General features: G+C 40.4%; 1 long non-coding RNA gene across 1 annotated transcript; it reads right to left on the bottom strand.

Annotated features, from left to right (window-relative positions):
• Positions 1-9,217: 9,217 nt before the first annotated feature.
• Positions 9,218-16,112, bottom strand: LOC125372514. The gene is made up of 4 exons (XR_007218169.1): positions 15,963-16,112; positions 15,479-15,601; positions 15,309-15,371; positions 9,218-11,083 (listed from the first exon to the last, which is right to left on the bottom strand). It is a non-coding gene; the product is annotated as an uncharacterized LOC125372514 (long non-coding RNA).
• Between the last annotated feature and the right edge of the window lie 8,424 nt (positions 16,113-24,536).

Genomic DNA, 24,536 nt, shown 5'->3' with positions numbered 1-24,536 from the left:
AAACACCAGCAGTAAAGGGAATTGCATTATTAGGCACAACATAGCTTCTGTGTGACGCCAGTAGTGAAGGAATTTGCATTATTGGACACAACCTGCCATCTGTGAAATGCGAGTAGTGGAGGGAATTGCGTTATTAGGCACAATATGGCTTCCGTGTGACGCCTGTAGTGGAGAGAATTGCGTTACTAGGCACATTATGGCTTCTGTTCCACGCCTCTAGTGGGGGAATTGCTTAATGAGGCACAACATGACTTCTGTGTAGCGCCAGTCATGCAGGGAATTGCGTTATTAAGCACACCATCGCTTCCATGTGACGCCAGTAGTGGAGGGAATTGCGTTACTAGGCACATTATGGCTTCTGTTCTACGCCTGTAGTGGGGGAATTGCGTAATGAGGCACAACATGACTTCTGTGTAGCGCCAGTCATGCAGGGAATTGCGTTATTAAGCACAACATGGCTTCTCTGTGACAACAGTGGTGGGGGGAATTGCGTTTTTATCCACAGCATGGCTTCTTAGTGACGCCAGCAGTGAAGAGAAGTGCGTTATTATCCACAAGATGGCTTCTATGAGACAGGAGAAGTGGAGGGAATTGCGATAGTAGGCACAACACGGCTTCTGTGTGACGCCAGTAGTGGAGGTAATTGCGTTATTAGGCACAACACAGCTTCTGTGTGACGCCAGTAGTGGGGACAATTGCGTTATTAGGCACAGCATGGCTTCTGTTTGACGCCAGTAGTGGAGGTAATTGCGTTATTAGGCACAACATGGCTTTAATGAAACGCCAATAGTGGAGGAAAGGGCGTTATTAGGCACAACATGGCTTCTATGAAACACCAGCAGTAAAGGGAATTGCATTATTAGGCACAACATAGCTTCTGTGTGACGCCAGTAGTGAAGGAATTTGCATTATTGGACACAACATGCCATCTGTGAAATGCGAGTAGTGGAGGGAATTGCGTTATTAGGCACAATATGGCTTCCGTGTGACGCCTGTAGTGGAGAGAATTGCGTTACTAGGCACATTATGGCTTCTGTTCCACGCCTGTAGTGGGGGAATTGCGTAATGAGGCACAACATGACTTCTGTGTAGCGCCAGTCATGCAGGGAATTGCGTTATTAAGCACACCATCGCTTCCATGTGACGCCAGTAGTGGAGGGAATTGCGTTACTAGGCACATTATGGCTTCTGTTCCACGCCTGTAGTGGGGGAATTGCGTAATGAGGCACAACATGACTTCTGTGTAGCGCCAGTCATGCAGGGAATTGCGTTATTAGGCACAACATCGCTTCCATGTGACGCCAGTAGTGGAGGGAATTGTGTTATTAGGCACAACATGGCTTCTGTTCCACGCCTGTAGTGGGGGAATTGCGTAATGAGGCACAACATGGCTTCTCTGTGACAACAGTGGTGGGGGGAATTGCGTTTTTATCCACAGCATGGCTTCTTAGTGACGCCAGCAGTGAAGAGAAGTGCGTTATTATCCACAAGATGGCTTCTATGAGACAGTAGAAGTGGAGGGAATTGCGATAGTAGGCACAACACGGCTTCTGTGTGACGCCAGTAGTGGAGGTAATTGCGTTATTAGGCACAACACAGCTTCTGTGTGACGCCAGTAGTGGGGACAATTGCGTTATTAGGCACAGCATGGTTTCTGTTTGACGCCAGTAGTGGAGGTAATTGCGTTATTAGGCACAACATGGCTTCTATGAAACGCAAGTAGTGGAGGGAATTGCGTTATTATCCACAGTATGGCTTCTATAAAACGCCACTCATTGAGGAAATTGCGCTATTAGGCACAACATGGCGTCTGTGTGACGCCAGTACTGGAGGGAATTGCTTTATAGGGCACAACATGGCTTCTGTGTTGCGCCAGTCGTGCAGGGATTTGCGTTATTAAGCACACCATGGCTTCCATGTGACGCCTGTAGTGTGGGAATTGCGTTATTGGGCACAACTTGACTTCTGAGTGACGCCAGTAGTGGAGGAAATCGCGTTATTAAGCACAACATGGCTTCCATGAGACGCCAGTAGTGCAGGGAATTGCGTTATTAGGGACAACATGGCTTCTATGAACGCCAGTAGTGGAGAGAATTGCGTTATTGAGCACAACATGGCTTCTGTGTGACGCCTGTAGTGTAGGGAATAGCGGTATTAAACAGAACATTACATCTATGAAACGGCAGTAGTTCAGGGAATTGTGTTATTAGGAACAACATGGCTTCTGTGTGACGCCTCTACTGCAGGGAATTGCGTTATTAGGCACAACATTGTTTCTATGAAACGGCAGTAGTTCAGGGAATTGCGTTATTAGGCACAACATTGTTTCTATGAAACGGCAGTAGTTCAGGGAATTGCGTTATTAGGCACAACATGGTTTCTGTGTGACGCCTGTAGTGAAGGGAAATGCGGTATTAGGCACAACACGCTTTCTGTGTGACATAACTAATGGAGAGAATTGCGTTATGAGGAACAACATGGCTTCTGTGTGACGCCAAACGTGCAGGGAATTGCGTTACTAAGCACACCATGGCTTCCATGTGACGCCTGTAGTGCAGGGAATTGCGTTATTAAGCACAACATGGCTTCCATGTGGCGCCTGTAGTAGATGGAATTGCGTTATAGGCACAACATGGCTCCTATGTGACGCCAGTACTCTAGAGAAGTGCGTTATTATCCACAACATAGCTTCTATGCGACGCCAGTACTGGAGGGACTTGTGTTATTAGGCAGAACATGGCTTCTATTTGACGCCTGTAGTGCAGGAATTTGCGTTATTAGGCACAACGTGGCTTCCATGTGACGCCTGTAGTGCAGAGAATTTAGTTATAAGGCACAACATGGCTTCTATGAAACGCCAGTAGTGGAGGGAATTGCGTTATTATCCACAACATGGCTTCTATTTGACGCTAGTAGTGAAGGAAATTGCGGTATTTGATACAACATGGCATATGTGTGACGCCAGTTGTGGAGAGAAGTGCGTTACTATCCACAACATGGCTTCTATGAGAGGGAATTGCGCAATGAGGCACAACATGGCTTCTGAGTGACGCCTGTAGTGGAGAGAATTGCGTTTTTGGGCACCATATGGCCTCTGTATAACGAAGTAGTGCAGGGCATTGCTTCATTGGGTATGACGAAAAAGTGGAATTCATTGTTAGTTCCCCACAGCACTGCTTCTGTGTGACGCCTGCAGTAGAGGAAAGTGCGTTATTGGGCACAACATGGCTTATTTGTGAACCCAGCAGTGGAGGGAATTGCGTCATTATGCACAACATGGCTTCTGTGTGACAGCTGCAGCAGAGGGAATAACTGTTTTTAGGCACATCATGGCTTATATGTGACCCCAGTAGTGGAGGGAAGAATTGTATTATGCACAACATGGCTTCTGTGTGACCACTGCAGTGGAGGGAATTGCGTTATTAGGCACAACATGGCTTCTATGTGAACCCAGTAGTGGAGGGATTGTGTTATTGGCTTCTGTGTGATCACAGGAAAGAGGGCAATTGCGTTATTGGGCACAACATGACTTTTGTGTGACCCAAGTAGTGTAGAAAGGGAGGGGAAATGCGTTTTCGGGAACAGTAGGTTAGGTAATTGTGTTATTAGCCACAAAATAGCTTCCGTATGTCGAAGTAGGAGAGAATGAAATGAAATTATTGGGCACAACATGGCTTCTATGTGACATCAGGGGCGGAGGAAATAGCGTTATTGGGCACAGCATTCCTTCAGTTTGACCATAGCAGAGGAGGGAGTTGCGTTATTGGGAACAACATGGCTTGTTTGACCACAGTAGTGGGGAGAATTGCGTTGTTGGGCGGCGCATAGTTTCTGTATGACCACATTAGTGCACAACATGGATTCCGTGTGACGCTAGTAGTGCAGGGAATTGCGTTATTGCGCACAACATGACTTCTGTGTGACGCAATTAGTGGAGGAAACTGAGACATAGGGCACAACATGGCTTCTGTGCGAGCCCAATAGCAGAGGGAATTCCGTTATTGGTCCCAACATGGCTCCTCTGTGATCACTGTAGTGGAGGGAATTGCGATATTGATCAGAACATGGCTTCTGTAGAAGAGGATACATCCACAGACGGGACAGTTCATGTCATCACAGGAGTGTTAGAATGAGGGATGTATTGGGTGTGTCTTGATACATCCACAGACGGGACAGTTCATGTCATCACAGGAGTGTTAGAATGAGGGATGTATTGGGTGTGTCTTGATACATCCACAGACGGGACAGTTCATGTCATCACAGGAGTGTTAGAATGAGGGATGTATTCGGTGTATCTTGATACATCCACAGACGGGACAGTTCATGTCATCACAGGAGTGTTAGAATGAGGGATGTATTGGGTGTGTCTTGATACATCCACAGACGGGACAGTTCATGTCATCACAGGAGTGTTAGAATGAGGGATGTATTGGCTGTGTCTTGATACATCCACAGACGGGACAGTTAATGTCATCACAGGAGTATTAGAATGAGGGATGTATTGGCTCTGTCTTGATACATCTACAGACGGACAGTTCATATCATCACAGGAGTGTTAGAATGAGGGATGTATTGGGTGTGTCTTGATACATCCACAGACGGGACAGTTCATGTCATCACAGGAGTGTTAGAATGAGGGATGTATTGGGTGTGTCTTGATACATCCACAGACGGGACAGTTCATGTCATCACAGGAGTGTTAGAATGAGGGATGTATTGGCTGTGTCTTGATACATCCACAGACGGGACAGTTCATGTCATCACAGGAGTATTAGAATGAGGGATGTATTGGGTCTGTCTTGATACATCTACAGACGGACAGTTCATGTCATCACAGGAGTGTTAGAATGAGGGATGTATTGGGTGTGTCTTGATACATCCACAGACGGGACAGTTCATGTCATCACAGGAGTGTTAGAATGAGGGATGTATTGGGTGTGTCTTGATACATCCACAGACGGGACAGTTCATGTCATCACAGGAGTGTTAGAATGAGGGATGTATTGGCTGTGTCTTGATACATCCACAGACGGGACAGTTCATGTCATCACAGGAGTGTTAGAATGAGGGATGTATTGGCTCTGTCTTGATACATCCACAGACGGGACAGTTCATGTCATCACAGGAGTGTTAGAATGAGGGATGTATTGGCTCTGTCTTGATACATCCACAGACGGGACAGTTCATGTCATCACAAGAGTGTTAGAATGAGGGATGTATTGGGTGTGTCTTGATACATCGACAGACGGGACAGTTCATGACATCACAGGAGTGTTAGAATGAGGGATGTATTGGCTGTGTCTTGATACATCCACAGACGGGACAGTTCATGTCATCACAGGAGTGTTAGAATGAGGGATGTATTGGCTGTGTCTTGATACATCCACAGACGGGACAGTTCATGTCATCACAGGAGTATTAGAATGAGGGATGTATTGGCTCTGTCTTGATACATCTACAGACGGGACAGTTCATGTCATCACAGGAGTGTTAGAATGAGGGATGTATTGGATGTGTCTTGATACATCGACAGACGGGACAGTTCATGACATCACAGGAGTGTTAGAATGAGGGATGTATTGGGTGTGTCTTGATACATCCACAGACGGGACAGTTCATGTCATCACAGGAGTGTTAGAATGAGGGATGTATTGGGTGTGTCTTGATACATCGACAGACGGGACAGTTCATGACATCACAGGAGTGTTAGAATGAGGAATGTATTGGGTGTGTCTTGATACATCCACAGACGGGACAGTTCATGTCATCACAGGAGTGTTAGAATGAGGGATGTATTGGCTGTGTCTTGATACATACACAGACGGGACAGTTCATGTCATCACAGGAGTGTTAGAATGAGGGATGTATTGGGTGTGTCTTGATACATCCACAGACGGGACAGTTCATATCATCACAGGAGTGTTAGAATGAGGAATGTATTGGGTGTGTCTTGATACATCCACATACGGGACAGTTCATGTCATCACAGGAGTGTTAGAATGAGGGATGTATTGGGTGTGTCTTGATACATCAACAGACGGGACAGTTCATGACATCACAGTCGTTTTAGAATGAGGGATGTATTGGGTGTGTCTTGATACATCCACAGACGGGACAGTTCATGTCATCACAGGAGTGTTAGAATGAGGGATGTATTGGGTGTATCTTGATACATCCACAGACGGGACAGTTCATGTCATCACAGGAGAGTTAGAATGAGGGATGTATTGGGTGTGTCTTGATACATCGACAGACGGGACAGTTCATGACATCACAGGAGTGTTAGAATGAGGAATGTATTGGGTGTGTCTTGATACATCCACAGACGGGACAGTTCATGTCATCACAGGAGTGTTAGAATGAGGGATGTATTGGCTGTGTCTTGATACATCCACAGACGGGACAGTTCATGTCATCACAGGAGTGTTAGAATGAGGGATGTATTGGGTGTGTCTTGATACATCCACAGACGGGACAGTTCATGTCATCACAGGAGTATTAGAATGAGGGATGTATTGGGTGTGTCTTGATACATCCACATACGGGACAGTTCATGTCATCACAGGAGTGTTAGAATGAGGGATGTATTGGGTGTGTCTTGATACATCGACAGACGGGACAGTTCATGTCATCACAGGAGTGTTAGAATGAGGGATGTATTGGGTGTGTCTTGATACATCTACAGACGGGACAGTTCATGTCATCACAGGAGTGTTAGAATGAGGGATGTATTGGGTGTGTCTTGATACATCGACAGACGGGACAGTTCATATCATCACAGGAGTGTTAGAATGAGGGATGTATTGGATGTGTCTGGATACATCCACAGACGGGACAGTTCATGTCATCACAGGAGTGTTGGAATGAGGGATGTATTGGGTGTGTCTTGATACATCCACAGACGGGACAGTTCATGTCATCACAGGAGTATTAGAATGAGGGATGTATTGGCTCTGTCTTGATACATCTACAGACGGACATTTCATGTCATCACAGGAGTGTTAGAATGAGGGATGTATTGGGTGTGTCTTGATACATCGACAGACGGGACAGTTCATGTCATTACAAGAGTGTTAGAATGAGGGATGTATTGGGTGTGTCTTGATACATCGACAGACGGGACAGTTCATGACATCACAGGAGTGTTAGAATGAGGGATGTATTGGCTGTGTCTTGATACATCCACAGACGGGACAGTTCATGTCATCACAGGAGTGTTAGAATGAGGGATGTATTGGCTGTGTCTTGATACATCCACAGACGGGACAGTTCATGTCATCACAGGAGTATTAGAATGAGGGATGTAGTGGCTCTGTCTTGATACATCTACAGACGGGACAGTTCATGTCATCACAGGAGTGTTAGAATGAGGGATGTATTGGATGTGTCTTGATACATCGACAGACGGGACAGTTCATGACATCACAGGAGTGTTAGAATGAGGGATGTATTGGGTGTGTCTTGATACATCCACAGACGGGACAGTTCATGTCATCACAGGAGTGTTAGAATGAGGGATGTATTGGGTGTGTCTTGATACATCGACAGACGGGACAGTTCATGACATCACAGGAGTGTTAGAATGAGGAATGTATTGGGTGTGTCTTGATACATCCACAGACGGGACAGTTCATGTCATCACAGGAGTGTTAGAATGAGGGATGTATTGGCTGTGTCTTGATACATACACAGACGGGACAGTTCATGTCATCACAGGAGTGTTAGAATGAGGGATGTATTGGGTGTGTCTTGATACATCCACAGACGGGACAGTTCATATCATCACAGGAGTGTTAGAATGAGGAATGTATTGGGTGTGTCTTGATACATCCACATACGGGACAGTTCATGTCATCACAGGAGTGTTAGAATGAGGGATGTATTGGGTGTGTCTTGATACATCAACAGACGGGACAGTTCATGACATCACAGTCGTTTTAGAATGAGGGATGTATTGGGTGTGTCTTGATACATCCACAGACGGGACAGTTCATGTCATCACAGGAGTGTTAGAATGAGGGATGTATTGGGTGTATCTTGATACATCCACAGACGGGACAGTTCATGTCATCACAGGAGAGTTAGAATGAGGGATGTATTGGGTGTGTCTTGATACATCGACAGACGGGACAGTTCATGACATCACAGGAGTGTTAGAATGAGGAATGTATTGGGTGTGTGTTGATACATCCACAGACGGGACAGTTCATGTCATCACAGGAGTGTTAGAATGAGGGATGTATTGGCTGTGTCTTGATACATCCACAGACGGGACAGTTCATGTCATCACAGGAGTGTTAGAATGAGGGATGTATTGGGTGTGTCTTGATACATCCACAGACGGGACAGTTCATGTCATCACAGGAGTATTAGAATGAGGGATGTATTGGGTGTGTCTTGATACATCCACATACGGGACAGTTCATGTCATCACAGGAGTGTTAGAATGAGGGATGTATTGGGTGTGTCTTGATACATCGACAGACGGGACAGTTCATGTCATCACAGGAGTGTTAGAATGAGGGATGTATTGGGTGTGTCTTGATACATCTACAGACGGGACAGTTCATGTCATCACAGGAGTGTTAGAATGAGGGATGTATTGGGTGTGTCTTGATACATCGACAGACGGGACAGTTCATATCATCACAGGAGTGTTAGAATGAGGGATGTATTGGATGTGTCTTGATACATCCACAGACGGGACAGTTCATGTCATCACAGGAGTGTTGGAATGAGGGATGTATTGGATGTGTCTTGATACATCCACAGACGGGATAGATCATGTCATCACAGGAGTGTTAGAATGAGGGATGTATTGGCTGTGTCTTGATATATCGATTCATGACATCACAGTCGTTTTAGAATGAGGGATGTATTGGGTGTGTCTTGATACATCCACAGACGGGACAGTTCATGACAGCACAGTGGTTTTAGAATGAGGGATGTATTGTGTGTGTTCTGAGACACAGACGGGATTGTTCATAATATCACTGGTGTTAGAACGAAGGCTACAACAACGATGGCCTAAGTAGAGCTTTCACAATGTTTCCTAGTGGGCATGTCTAAGAATTTTAAATAATTGATCCATCAGTGACCAAAATGATGTCAATGAAATTCCCTAATTCCCCTGTTCCATTGATTTCAAATATTTTCAACTCGGAAAGGTAACGCCTGCAAATAATTTCCCGCGAGTGTTAATGTTCAACACGTATCACACATTTTTCTAATGGTATTTATTGAAAGAACAAGTATACACCAAGCCAACACGACAAACTACAGCAATACATAATGTGATTATAACAAGAAAGGTAGAATTAGGTAAAATCATACATACATAGATAAGCATAGAAGAGAAAACAGTTCACGTTGACACAATCCCAATAACAAATACTCAAAACATGTTTAATACTTGCGTTAACACTTCCAGTCTTCTAATACAAAATCCCGTTAGTTACAAGAAAGATCGTAGCCATCAGTTGTCAAGATACAACAGCATGTAATCATGAATCATGGTTATTTCTCGCTGTCTTGTAAACAGCAACGTTACTACTCATTCATGGAGTGAAATTGTATGTACATGCCGTAATAATCACCTATTTTCCTCATTTATGAAGAAAGAAGACTTTTGGAATACACTCATGAATGCACTCATCTTTTATGAATAGTGTCACATTAAACATTAATACATTAAACATTAATACATGAACACATTATACATCATTCGTGGCTACCATAAGGATCAAGGCAAAAGGCTCACTAGTACCCACGACTTCGACTCCAACGTGTTTCAAAGTACAAAACATTTTCGTAGAAAATCCACTTATCGAAACCAAACTTTCACTACAGTTCTCCAATTGGTATAGAAATGAATTCTAAGTTTAAAAAAACGAACAATAGCTATGATGTTTCAGAAAATAAAAATATTAAAATCAAACTTTGCACTGCACCTCTCCTATTAGTATGGACACTTGAACCCTAGCTGGAAAAGAATCCATATACTATATACTCCGACAGTTGTAGGTCGAGGTGTAATAATGCGGAGCCGAAACCGCATGTGACATGGACAGTGTATCTCCATTCTTCTGAAACTGCTTTCGCTCAGTCTAATGTCTTAAGAAGTTTGGCCATAATGAATAAGGTGTAAAAGCATATCAGGAGAATATGTTGCAGAGAGCGTGAATAAATGAGAATAATCTAAATGGTGCACATTTATTTCATACGCATGCACGAGAACATTGACTGAAGCAGAACTACAAATCATCACAAGACGTCACAACCTACAAATACTACTCTCATCAAATTAGACTACCTACTGGTTGTCGAAGTGTTGTTTATTGTGACTTAAATTGCCTGACCGGTCAAACTGGTGATTTATTTTCCAACGCATAGTAGTTCTGTAACGTTACAAACTGTTTATCTATTTACATTTGATGTACTCCAGAGTTTAGAATGTTTTGTCACAAACATCACATCCTTTCGTAATTATATGTGTTTGGTCGAAGTTTTGTATTCACAACTGTCTTGTTGAGTTTAAAGATTGAAAATATCAATATGTTGTTTCCTTTCTCTTCTGATAATACCATGCACGTATTCGTTTTTACTCAATATTTCAAGACATCATAATGTCCATGGTGAAGAACACTAATTAATATAATGCGCGAGCGCCTCTATTTACATAACAGAGCATGGTTTTACATTCGCTGGGCAGAAATATATACCACAGCGGACGAACATATCTCAGCCGGCAGATGCAGCTTTCTCTCCTAGGCATCAGGGGCATCATCATACATGCTCGACTGAAGTTTTAAATCTATCATCTTCTCCACTTGGTCAGCTGCAGAGGTGAGGATTCTGTCAAGAGCTTTCAAGTGAAGCAGCTTGGTCTTGGTGTCTGTTTCTGTTTCCGTCACATAATTCTTGACATAGCTGATGGAGTATGGTGGAATGCCAGTTTGTTCTGACATGTTCTTCACTGCTTCCTGTACTAGAGGTGAATTGTACAGGTTAGGGATGTTATCTGGGTCCTTGGACTGTGGGTCACACTCATCCAGGTGAGTCAGCACCAGGTGGTAGGACAGGGCTGAAACACGATACATTTAATCGGTACAGGCGGAATTACACAAGAACAGACTCTATAGTATACTGTAATGACCATCACAAACAACAACACATACCACTGATCATGTGTTAATACTTATTCCAAAAGGAGTGACCTTGACATTTTGTCTTCAACACTTTGACAATAATTTTATACATACATATTTAAGATGTCAATTTCTGGATCTACTACATGTACGTATCCAAAAGATTTTGCTTTCTCGTGAATGAAAACAATTATACTACTAAACGTTTGGTAAGGATCACCACTTTAAAAGCTCATGCATCAAATTGAGTGCATCTGTTAAAAGTGCGAAAGACAATATTGCACGAAGACGTGTTTAGTTGACAAAAGTCCGTTGTCATGTGCCACAAAAAGTGACAAATAATAAGTCATATCCTGCGTCCAAAAAAATACCATAAACAGCAGGAAAAGAATGCTTGTTTTGATTAAAATATCAAAGGTAAGGTATCTAAATCTGGTATCCACCATCATCAAAATGGGAGGCCCGTGAACACGCCGGGGTAGAATAGGTCTTCAGCAACCCATACTTGCTGTAAAAGGCGACTATGCTTGTCGTAAAAGGCGACTAACGGGATCGGGTGGTCAGGCTCGCTGACTTGGTTGATGTATGTCATCGATCCCAATTGCGTGGATCGATGCTCATGATATTAATCACTGGATTGTCTGGTCCAGACTCGATTATTTACAGACCGCCGTCATATAGCTGGAATATTGCTGAGTGCGCCGTTAAACAACAAACCCACCAACCAATCCAAATGGGAATGAATTGTTAACTGATGAATGAGATATTGCTAATAAACTTTGTGAAACTTTAGCTAAACATTCTTCTTCATCTAACTATGTTCCTCAATTCCAAAAAAATACCATAAACAACAGGAAAAGAATACTATTAATTTTGATGCAGATAATGGGTAAGATTAAAATGAAGTATTTTCTCTTCATGAGCTTCATTCTGCCCTTGGGCAAGCTAAATTACCGACCCATTTCATTAACTAGCTGCGTTTGCAAAACCATGGAACGGCATGGTCAACAATAGGTTGACATGGTACTTGGAATTCAATAATTTCATCATAAATATTCAATGTGGTTTTCGTAAAAGCCGAAGTAGTGTCTATCTTTTTCGATTTAGAAAAAAGCTTACGAAACTACATGGACCCACGGTATTTTAAAGGATTTACATGATTATGGATTGAGTGAGTGAATGAGTTAAAATTTAATGTCGCATCGGCAATATTTCAGCCATATAGCGACGGAAGCAAGTTAATAATCGAGCATAACAATATTATATACACAGTTTTAAAACACAGGCTATAGGCCACCAGTAACCAAAGCTACGCACCTCGCTGGGGATCATGGGGGCTTACATTAGGAGATTTTGGATTGAGAGGCCGTTTGCCTCAATTTATATCCAATTTTTTGTGAGTGAGTGAGTGAGTTGGGTTTAAAGCTGCTTTTTTAACATTATTCCAGGTATATCATGGCGTGTCAGCTTAATGTGGGAGGAAAGCCCGAAGTGATGCAGGTCTCAGACGGTGAAACCCACGAGCACGGGTGTGGTGCTGACAAACCTAGAAACATAATCGGAGCGAACCGCCATTCGAGCCCACAATCATAGGTTTCTGGCGTGCCCAAGAGATGCAACTCTGCACAGCGAATCGCGGCGCCTTAGACGACTGGGTCACCCGTGCCCCCTCTTACTTTTTAACTCGCAGACAATTCCTGGTCCGCGAGGGCTGAACCCTGTGTGATCATTATAATCAGGCTCAGGGTGTCCCACAATGCAGTATCTTGGCTGTTACACTATTTAGTATTAAGATAAATAGCCTGTCTGAGGTATCTAAATGATTTTATAGATGGGTCACTTTTCGTGGATAGATTTAACATATTTTGTTGTGGTAAAAATAGGCATTCAATTGAAAGACAATTACAGTTATGTATAAAATAAAATTCAAAATTGGTCACTGGAAAATGGGCTTAATTTTTTAAAAGCCAAGACTAATTGTATACATTTGGTCGAAAATATAAGCCACATCAAGACCCTGTACTATATCTTGATGGCACACATATAACATTTCATAGGAAGACACATTTCTGGGACTTATTTTTTATAGCCATTTGAAATTTAAACCCCATATCAAATACCTTAAAGCTTTATGCCTGAAGGCACTTGACTTGTTAAAAGTCGTTTCAAATACAAAGTGGGGAGGTGACCTCAAGACCCTCCTCTAACTACATAGAGCTCTCATCCGTTCAAAACTGGATTACGGCTCCATTGTTTATAGGGACGCATGCAAAAGCAATCTAAAAATACTGGATTCTATACATCATCAAGGACTACGGCTCTGCCTTGGATCCCTCAGAACTTCTCCCGTAAACAGTTTATATGCAGATGCTGATATCGTCTAGATTACCGAATGACAGTTCCATTTTTACAGCAGAAGCACAGGCAATATTAACTGCTCTCAAATATATAAATACTCAATCTAAACAGAAACGGTTTATTATCTTTTCTGATTCACTTTCCTGTCTTCAGGCAATTAAGAATATGTCTTCTAAACATCCACTTTTACGAGAAATAATAGAACTACACAATGATCTTGCTACTGGCCAGTACGACATCGTCTTTTGTTGGTTATCAAGCCATGTTGGTATCACTGGTAACACAATGGCTGATGCTGCTGCGAAAGCAGCACTCACCAAATCTGTGACACCACTTCTTATCCCATACACTGATTATAAACCTGTAATTAGATCTTACATTCGTGATCTGATGCAAAAGAAGTGGGACACCCAAGTAGGTATCCATAAATTACATGAAATTAAACCAAATATCGGTTATACCTTCTTGGGTTGTTAGTCCAGATTTGAGGAGGTCATTATACGACGATGTCGTATTGGCCATAGCAAATACACTCACGAATATTTGTTGAAAGGTGAAGATCCTCCATTGTGTACACCTTGTGATGAGAGAATCACGGTCAAGCATGTCTTGCTTGACTGTGTTGATTTTGCCATCACAAGGGATAAATATTTCAAATCATCATCTCGCAAGGATCTTTTTTATCATTTTAATTCTCATTTAGTTATTGGGGTTTTAAAAGAGATAGAATTGTTTAACAAATTTTGATAATATATTGTATAAAATGAGTGACCTTTTAAACATTGGTAGAATAAAATTATATCTAAGTTTGTTACTGGCCGTATCCTCATAGGGGGTTGACGTAGTGTAAAATTATTGTCCCACTGAGAGGATATTGTAAGTCCATGTCATTCAAAGAATATTTCTGGCTACTTGTGTCTTAAACGTATAATATATATTTTTACTTGTGGCTAACTTTGCATACAATCGCCAGTTGCTGAGGGTATGATGTAAATCCTGCTAGGGTCCATGCAGGTAGCAAAGGTACTGTAAGTCCCCATGGTCCCCAGTATGGTGGTCTGCCTTCAGTGGCTGACGATCTATAGACCATTTTTATATTGTGTCGTCTGTTATAATCTGATTATTTTATTGTTCTAAAACAAGTTTTACAATTGAAATCTGTAATATTTTGCTAGTTTTTACGCTGTCCTTCGACGACAGGTCATAAGATATTATATAAATGCATAACTTGCTCAAGTCACGATATGGCTGAAACAATGCCGATGTGACTTTTAATATTAACTCACTCACTCACTCTTCACGTGTCAGAAGCAGTGTAAATCCCCACAGTTCCTATTGTGATGTCCTACATTTGGTTGCTGGCGATCTATAACCCGTTCTTATATCGTGTTGTTGAATCGTAGTTTATTCTTTTATATGCTCTCAAACTAGTTTTAACTAAAATCTATGATATTCTAGTTATTGTACTGTCCGTTGGCGAGAGGTATTGTACTAGTATGAATTTCTTTGTTATCAAATGTCTGACTTTATCTCGTCACAATATGGTCGTAATATAGCGGATGGGACGTTAAATTTTAACTCACTAACTGACATTAAATAGTACAACATTCCTGACAACTAATCATTGTCCAAATACAATGCAATACAATGAGCTTCTACCGATTTTCAACAGAACCGACATAATACAGTTACAATAATTGTTTAACAGTAAAATACATTGCCTTATAACAGCAGCAACGTACAAAAAAGTAACGATTTTACTTTGTTTCATGACCTGCGGTCCTGGCATTAGTCTAAACTTACCACCTTCTCCCCTTAATTTTATGATGACATCTAGCCGTCTTCCACCTCCAGAGTTTTAGTTATCTTGAAACAAAGAAAAGGACATGAATCCAGATTGTGAGTAATGCTTACATACATACCTATTTGTCTACAACCTATCCACTACGATGATTAAACTATGTCGTGCTTACCTGGTCATCAAAGCGAACCTTGCCTGATGTAATAGCTTCAATATTCTCCGTTTTGAAATCACTGGATTCAAATATTCCTGGCATGTCAATAATCCAGTGATCTCCGTATCGTGCAGACTGGAACTGTAACATCAAGGCTCTTAGTTTAAGCTTGGGATAAAAGTGGGATCCACTGGCACCTAGTATGTTTTACACTTTGAACAATGTACACGCAACAAAGAACATGATTAACGTGATAAGGTACAAACTAGTATACTATTTTTAAAGGCACACTTCGACTGACCGGTATAGTTGGTGAGGGGTGTTTTTTTAAGCAAGCATCAGTTGCGACGGACACGTTTGATACCTACATAAAATCACGAGAGAGCACAATGGCGACAGAGGAGTTGTCTTAGTATTACGATGTAAACAAAACGATAATCAATAAATAACCAGTGAAGAGAAATTAGGATTATTCCAGATTTGTTCATGAGAAAGTACACACCCTGCTAGTTAGTGTGGTGCCGATATTACCAACGGCGTAATAGGTGGCAGGTGTGTCAGAATCCTTCAGTGCTGATCTCAAGCCATTGCAGAAGGAGGACTTTCCAGAACCGGTAGGACGGGGTTGTTGTAGGGCTGCCCATGTAATTGTTGTGTTGGTGAGTCAGTAGGTGTCAGTGCTTCCCACAGCTATATGTGTAGGACTGGATTGTCGTAGGGCTGCCCATGTAATTGTTGAGTTGGTGAGTCAGTAGGTGTCAGTGGTTCCCACAGCTACATACACACATGACATTAATGAACAATCACAAAACTAAAAAGTGCACCATAAATAAGTAATTCGGAGTAAATCGCTTGAAAACCAGAAAGTGGAGCAGTGTGTAAGCGTTGCTGATCTTGGTAACATGTAAAAGAGCATTAAAAGAAATAAGATTTGAAACGTATCAAATACTTCTAGCTATCGTGATACAACGTTCCATCTGTGCGCATAGTGTTTATATTTATAGGAACGTTCTATATATAAGTAAATGCCACTTTATAATGTCACTGATCGTCGTATTTAAAGCAGACACGTTGGTTAAAGTAGACCTCTTCTCCCTATCCTCTAAACAGTCACACAGGTGTTCGGTCCGACTTCGCCCGGGCTGTCAAAATCAACTTTAAACTCACATATGTATCTTCAAAAAGATTCACATCTATAAATCTATAATCTATAATCTTTAGATTAGTATTATATCTACCTAAATACCACTTTATAGTGTCTCAGATCGCTGTACTTACAGAAAACGAGGTGCTCAAAGTGAAGCCCTTTTCCCTCTACATTCTCAACATAGTCTCTATCAGAAGTGTTTGTCTTGTGTTGGGTCCGACTTGGTCCGGGCGGTCAAAATCACATTTAAACACACAGATGTATCTTCAAATGTGTTTACAACTATAGATTAGTGTTATATGTACCTATATACCACTTTATAATGTCATGGTACATCGTATTTAAAGAAAACAAGGTGCTCAAAGTCAAGCATTTTTACTGTATTTTCTTAAGAAAATCTCTGTCAGAAGTTTTCAGTCCGACTTGGTCCGGGCTGTCAAAATCATCTTAAACTTCACAGATCTATCTTTAAATGTGTTTACACCTATAGACTAGTGTTATATCTACCTAAATACCACTTTATAGTGTCTCAGAACGCTGTACTTAAAGAAAACAAGGGGCTCAAAGTGAAGTTCTTTTCCCTCTACATTCTCAACATAGTCTCTATCAGAAGTGTTTGTCTTGTATTGGGTCCGACTTGGCCCGGGCGGTCAAAATCAACTTTAAACACATAGATGTATTTTCAAATGTGTTTACACCTATAGATTAGTGTGTTATATGTACCTATATACCACTTTATAATGTCACGGTACGTCGTATTTAAAGAAAACAAGGTGCTCAAAGTGAAGCTATTTTCCCTTTACATTCTCAACATAGTCTCTTTCAGAGGTGTTTGTCTTGTGTTTGATCCGACTTGGCCCGGGCGGTCAAAATCAACTTTAAACACACAGATGTATATTCAAATGTGTTTACATCTATAGATTAGTGTTATATCTACCAATATACCACTTTATAATGTCACGGTACATCGTATTTAAAGAAGAGAAGGTGCTCAAACTGAAGCCCTTTTCCCTTTACATTCTCAACATAGTCTCTATCAGAAGTGTTTGTCTTGTGTTGGGTCCGTCTTGGCCCGGGCGATCAAAATCAACTTTAAACACACAGACGTATCTTCAAATGTCTTTACATCTATAGATTAGTGTTATATCTACCTATATACAACTTTATAATGTCACGGTACATCGTATTTAAAGAAAGCAAGGTGCTCAAAGTGAAGCATTTCTACTGTATTTTCTTAAGAAATTCTATGTCAGAAGTATTCACGTATTTTTGTGCTTAAGTCACATGGACATTGTTTAGCTTCATAAACTGTTCATAAGAAACATGTCAGACAGCTTTGACATCATTGATGACTTAGTCTTATGAGATGTGGAAATGAGCTCAAGTAAATACAGAAACAGAGGGTCTAAAATTGCCACAGTGTTAGGCCCGAAAGTCTATTTAGGATTACAATTGTGATTAAGGAGGTAGAGGGTAGAGAGAGAACAAGATTACACATCTTAATAAAACCTACGTGCCAAACAACTGCTAGTTCGTTCGTATCCGTAATCCGTCACAAACTGTGATGAACGCATAGTGTGTTCAATGAAGGAAATACAGCCCTTCAGATCTTTGTTTACTGAATACACCTTGACCTATGTTCAGTGATATCATTTATAAGATATTGAAGCTTCATGGCCGCCCATAGTTTCGAGGAAATGTCCTGGCTACACTTCAAGGTTTCGTGCTCAACAAACATATATGAATGTATATGATGTCTCATATTGATGTACCTTAATAATGCAATTCGACAAAGAAGATGTACAGATGCCTCGACAGCATTTTTGGCAGTCAACTACAAGTACAGGTAAACATGGCTATTAATGCTCATGTGTGTCAGGTTGCCCTTACCTCGCCGTCACATCTGTACACAAAGCAAGTGCATAGTCTAAACTAGGCTACATTTGCATTTCTTTAGCCGTTTACAGATGCCTCGACAACATTTTTCACACATGAATGACTTCAACCTTGGCTCTCAACTAGTACAGGTAATCATGGCTATTAATGCTCATGTGTGTCAGGTTGCCCCAACCTCACCGTCGTATCTGTACACAAAACTAGTCTAAACTAGGCTACATATGCATTTCGTCAGCCGTTCCAATAATGCAGTGCGCTGTCACAGCATGCTGCGTAGGTCTGTACAGCACAATGTATTTTATTAGTAATTGGTCGATCCTTCATAAATCATATTTTTGCCATTCATTTCACATATGCCTCGGTAGAATTGAGGTAGGGGAAGGACTTCTGGTCAGATAACAATGTATTCAGATATCCAGAAACTCGTTTATCCGGACAACAATTTAGAAAAAGCAATTGTCCGGATAAGCGAGGTTCGACTGTATAGCGCGTGATACATGACAAAACAGATGTGTTAGGACCTGATTCGCACTTGCTGAAGGGATACCAATGGACCCTGATCATAATACATTGGTTGCTTATTATTATTATTAATATTATTAAACATATTGTATTGTCCCAAAAAACAAAGGGATTGGGCACAAGTGCAGCACTTATTACCACCTTCTCCCTATATACAGTTATACATAATATTGCATAATGAAAATTAACAATTTACAGTTGAAGCATCACATTGTGGAAACATAGTGCGCAATATAAATTTGTATACAGTGCTCATATGAAGGATATGTACAATGTGCTGGAAAGTGAAGACAGTGTGCATCTCATACATATGCTAATATTATACATGTTAGTATTGTATATAGATTTAACAATATTAATGATTAACAGTTTGGAAACAATACTATGCTAGCTACTGAATCTGTTAGTCGTTTCTATAAATTTGTGCACAGACAAGAATATTTTTGTATTCAGGAAAACATCTAAGTTTGGATCACACAAAAAAGAATACTATTTAGAGTTGTTTGTCCTCCAAGATTATCGATAGCTGTCAGTAATGTCTCCCTAATATCATCATATAAGGTACATTGGAAGAAGAAATTGAATGAATTTTCACAAGCAGCTCCGCATTTACAGGAAATAGTATCAGATAATTAACACGAAACAGGTTGGAATTTAGTGTGCTACAATTGTGTCTCAATCTAGTGTGCAATATGTTTGTAGATCTCTCACCGCAATTATAGTGCATAGGTGGTGATGTAGGCTGCTCAGATGCGACAGCTTTAAAATAAGATATTGACAGACTATCCCTGGTTCCTGATGATAGTTTATTCCAATGGCCTAATGTATCTATAATATAAGACCTTTAAAATGTAGATGTCTGTGCAAATGGAACTACAAAATCATGGCGGTTTCTGAGATTATAACTGACCTTCTGTGACACAGCTGGTGGTATAAGATCAGTCATATATGAATGACATGGCTTATTTATTATTTTATACATAGTTTCAAGTTTGTTGACGTTTCTTCTATACGCTTATATATATATATGTATCCACGTCACACACACCTAGAACAAGTACACTTATTTGAATATTACTAATATTACATGAATGTTACTGAGCAGTCAGTTAGAGTTTATATCTTTGCGCTTAATCAGGAACATTAAGCCTTTCACGTATATTACAACTTTGTAAGTTAACTTTCCTTTCCAGAAATACCATAGCATGGTGACAGAGATGAACTTCTACCCCAAGAGATGTGTCATTGACTAAAATATGCTTTGTTAATTTGATTTCAAGTGATAGCCTTCACCTGGAAGGAATTTATATTTGTATTATTTCAATTTTTCTTTTCTTATATATCCCTCTGAATTTTGGGTTTTGAAATCGCATGTTGCAGAAATAACTCCTGTTGGACCCTTAGACTTGCAAGAATACTCTAATCATTGGCTGAAACATGGCCCATTTGTGCTTCTTGCTTTGTCAGACCAAACCCATACTGTTTAATTTCTCAAAAGCTTTAAAAGGGTTAAAGCTATTTTTGGAAGTATAAATGGGTTGATTGGTGACTACCACAGAAGTAGCAAATGTAGTTATGTCCGATGAAATTCTCTGTTTTGACTTGTGCTAATCGTTTCCGTGTTTTTCGGGTTTAACAACTAACTTGCCTTTGCGTGTGTTTGTTCCACCGGTGGTTCAGGATACGCTCACCTCTATGCAAACACCTGTTATCCTCACTGTTTGATAGTAGTTTATACACGTAAGTATGTATAAGTTGTATGTCATCTTAATATATCACTTGTGTTATCTCTCTTTTTGGGGTGTACTACAAACATAAATCAAAGTTTCTTTTGAGCTATCATGAATATCATAAAATACTTAGCAAGTCTATGCTTATCATTCCCTCTACTCCTACCAAAGGCTGTAATTGTGGCTAATTGTTACAGAGAGAGAGAGAGAGAGAGATTCTTTATTTCCTCCAGATGCGATTCCGAAGATTACAATGAATATATATTCAATTACACGCAGTTAACACAATAAAAAAAGGCACAACATATTTACAATTACACACAGTTTATCAAATTCAGATACCTAAATGATGACAGATTTTCACTAGAAGATATATATCAGAAGATGCTTAGTTTGTACAGATACGAGGAGAACTGAAGTATAATAGTTTCCCAGGTGTGTTGATCCAGATTGTGAGTAAATTTTGTTTCAGCCCCAAATAAGACTGATAACATATCTGTTTCATCTTGCATTTCAAAATCAACATATTTTTGAACGTCAAGTACGTCAATGAGAGAAGAGAAAAACGCATTTCTTTCTGATATCAGCGCTTCACAATGTAAAATAACGTGGCTGTCATAGTCAAAAGCATGCCTATTACAGAGCATGCACTCTTTCGAAAGTTTACTACGTGATGAGACTTTCACACAGAGTTGTAAAGCAGGTCGATATTCCGGGTACAGAAAAGCTAATTGCCAAAGTACATGGTATGTTAATTTCGTATGAATTCTCTTATAACGGGACATGCTTGCGTTATTTGATACATTTGTGAGCCATGATTGTTCTTCGTATTTGCATATAGTTTCGTTAACACGGTTTCTCCATTTCAATTTTGGAGGGAAAGTACCGTACTGAGTATATGCACGAAGGTAGGGACTCAGATTGTATTTATCAAGTGTTGATTTAAGATCTCCACAGATTGTCTTTGAATTGACAGGGCTTGCAATGGACGCGCAAAAAATATCTTTTGCAAAGTTATTACAGTTCAGATTGCATAAACGACCAAGAAATAAAAGTTTGCATTTATCAATATATGCAGTAATTGTCCAAAGTCCAAGGTTCGAAATAGTAGATTCTGAGGGAGATCTTTTATCAAGACCCTGTACAATGCGTGCAAAATATCTTTGCGTTCCTTCCAACAGAGCGGCATGTTGACCCTTGATGTCATAGAGTAATTCACATCCATAAAGGCTGGTTGTGAGTATCATTCTGAGCCATATTTTCACACTTGAAATTGGATGAAGATCATAACTATTTAATCCTAAAGATCTTAGGGAGTTAATATTTTGTCTTGCTTTCTGACAGTACTTTTCAATTCTTGTTTTACAGGACAGATTGTATGTTAGAAGTATTCCACCATACACCGTAGAGTCAGTTATAGTGATGTGTATATTACCAAGTTTACAATGACAGTTATATCCCTTGCGTTTTGCTTTGGTGAACACAATTATTGCACTTTTTGATGGATTATATGTTAGGCGCCACCTTGAGGCATATGTATGTACAATATCAAGGGATGTTTGTAAGCCTCTCGGTGATGCGCTAATAAGTGTAGTATCGTCGGCAAGCAAGACTGCAGGAATATCCATACCATATGCACGGATGCCACATTGTGCTTGTCTAAGGGCTGTAATGATGTCATTTATAAAAACAAGAAAAAACCAAGCAGAGATTACTCTGCCTTGGCCAACACCTTGCTGAACCATATATGTGTCTGATTGTTCACCTTGGAAGGAAATATAAGCATAACTATTTGTATAACAATGATGTAGTAATTTCCATGTATTACCTCTAATGCCCAGTTTATGTAGTTTGTAAAATAATCCATCGTGCCATATCCTATCGAATGCTTTTTCATTATCTAAGAAAGCTGCATAGACTGCAGAGTCCCTTTGTATGTAATACTGAATGCCTTCGATCAAAGTAAATACTGACATAATAGCTCCATGTTCTTTTCTAAAACCAAACTGTAGCATATCAGGAAAGTCTGGGTTAAGTCTACATAGTTTGTCTTCTATACGTTTGAGCAGTATTTTTTCAAAGAGTTTACAGAGACATGATGTGAGAGTAATACCTCTATAATTTCGAGGGTCAGATTTTTCATTCTTCCCCTTATATATTGGTATGACCATACCAAGTCTATAATCATAAGGTACATATTGTAGTTGCATCATATGATTAAAAAGTATACGTAAGGAATAAATAAGATGTTCTCCTGCATAGATAATATGTTCATTTGTAATCTTATCCGGACCTGGGGATTTATTCCTGCTGAGGGATTTGACGGCCTCTCTTATCTCTTGACATGTAAATTCTTTTTCCAATTCCTCATCAGGCCTCTCTCGTACTTGTTTAAATATCTGTACCTTACTAGTTATATCTTCTTTAAATACATCATCAAATCCTTCGGAATGGTAGGGTTTGGCTAAATCTGAAAAATATTTACCCCATAATCTGCAAATAGCTGAGGGTGTAGAACCACATTCATCCTTATAGTTAAGTATAGGTATCTCGGCCACCCTCCCTCGTTGTTTTCTAACAGTTTTATAAAAAGAATTTATATCAAGTTCAGCTGACCTCTCAATTTCCCTTAGGGTATTCTTTTTGTTGGACCTTTTCGATTTTCGATAGAGGCGCCTGAAGTGTCTCTTTTCAGTTTTATAAGAGATGCGCGAATCTGAGTTTTCGTCCCTGGGTTTACCGTTATTTAGCCATGCACGTCGAGCAACCCTCATACGGTAATGTGCATCATTTAGTCCGTCAGGTTTCCAGAATGGTTTAAGATAAGGTTTATATTCACATTTAGGGATACATTTGGAACTTGCAAGTAAAAGGCATTTACTTATATGGTCGCTATATGTGTCAACATTTTCAGGCTGACAAGACAGATTACAGTCGTGAAAGGAGTTAAGATATGTACCAAATTCACACTGGTACATGAGTATATCATCTTGACTTGCTTTGTTCCATTTTGGAACAGGGGGGTTAATATTGAGATTATTTCGACCAAAGGCTCTCAATGACATAGATAATAAACATGGGAGATGATCTGACACCGTATAAGGGCATGTATCTATAACATGGAGATCGGTAACATGGTCTTTTATCCACGAGGGTACCAGGATATAGTCAATCATACTCTTTAAGGTGTTATCCTTGGATCTACATGTATAACGTGGGGAATGGGTTGCGAACTCACTAATGGTGTGTAGGAGGTGTCTATCAGATATAGCAGTGCTAACTAGCTTATCCCGGGCAGAGAGATTGTGCTTACAAATATCTGCATTAAGATCACCAAGGATAAAAGTAACACCCTGTTCACAGAGATCATCATACATATCTATGAGTTCGTTAAGGGCGTCACAATACACAGAATGTAGTACATTAGTTGAAGGTAGGCGACATGCTATTACATAAATATCACAGAAGTGTCGCCGAGTTAGTTTGATAGCTATTGCGTGGTCTGTGCTTACAGTGATAGTGTGAGCTTTCCACTCGCTGTTGCTATTAACTAAGATTGCTAATCCATCTGATCCCCGAAAACAGCATGTTTCCGGAGAAACAGCATTATAGGATATCAAATTTAGATCCTGAAACATATTTAATTTAGACATTCTATTTGCAGGCAGCCAATGCTCCTGTAGGGCCACAACATCAACATGTCGAGACAATGTCTGACGAATATAGTCCGTACCGTGGAGAACTCCACGTACATTCCATGTTAATAATGATAGCGTCATTA

Source organism: Haliotis rufescens, unplaced genomic scaffold, assembly GCF_023055435.1.
Source record: "Haliotis rufescens isolate VD_foot unplaced genomic scaffold, xgHalRufe1.0.p SCAF_41, whole genome shotgun sequence".
Lineage (NCBI taxonomy): Eukaryota > Metazoa > Mollusca > Gastropoda > Lepetellida > Haliotidae > Haliotis > Haliotis rufescens.
The sequence above is the reverse complement of the archived record's forward strand: the minus strand, read 5'-3'. Positions and strand labels throughout refer to the sequence as shown.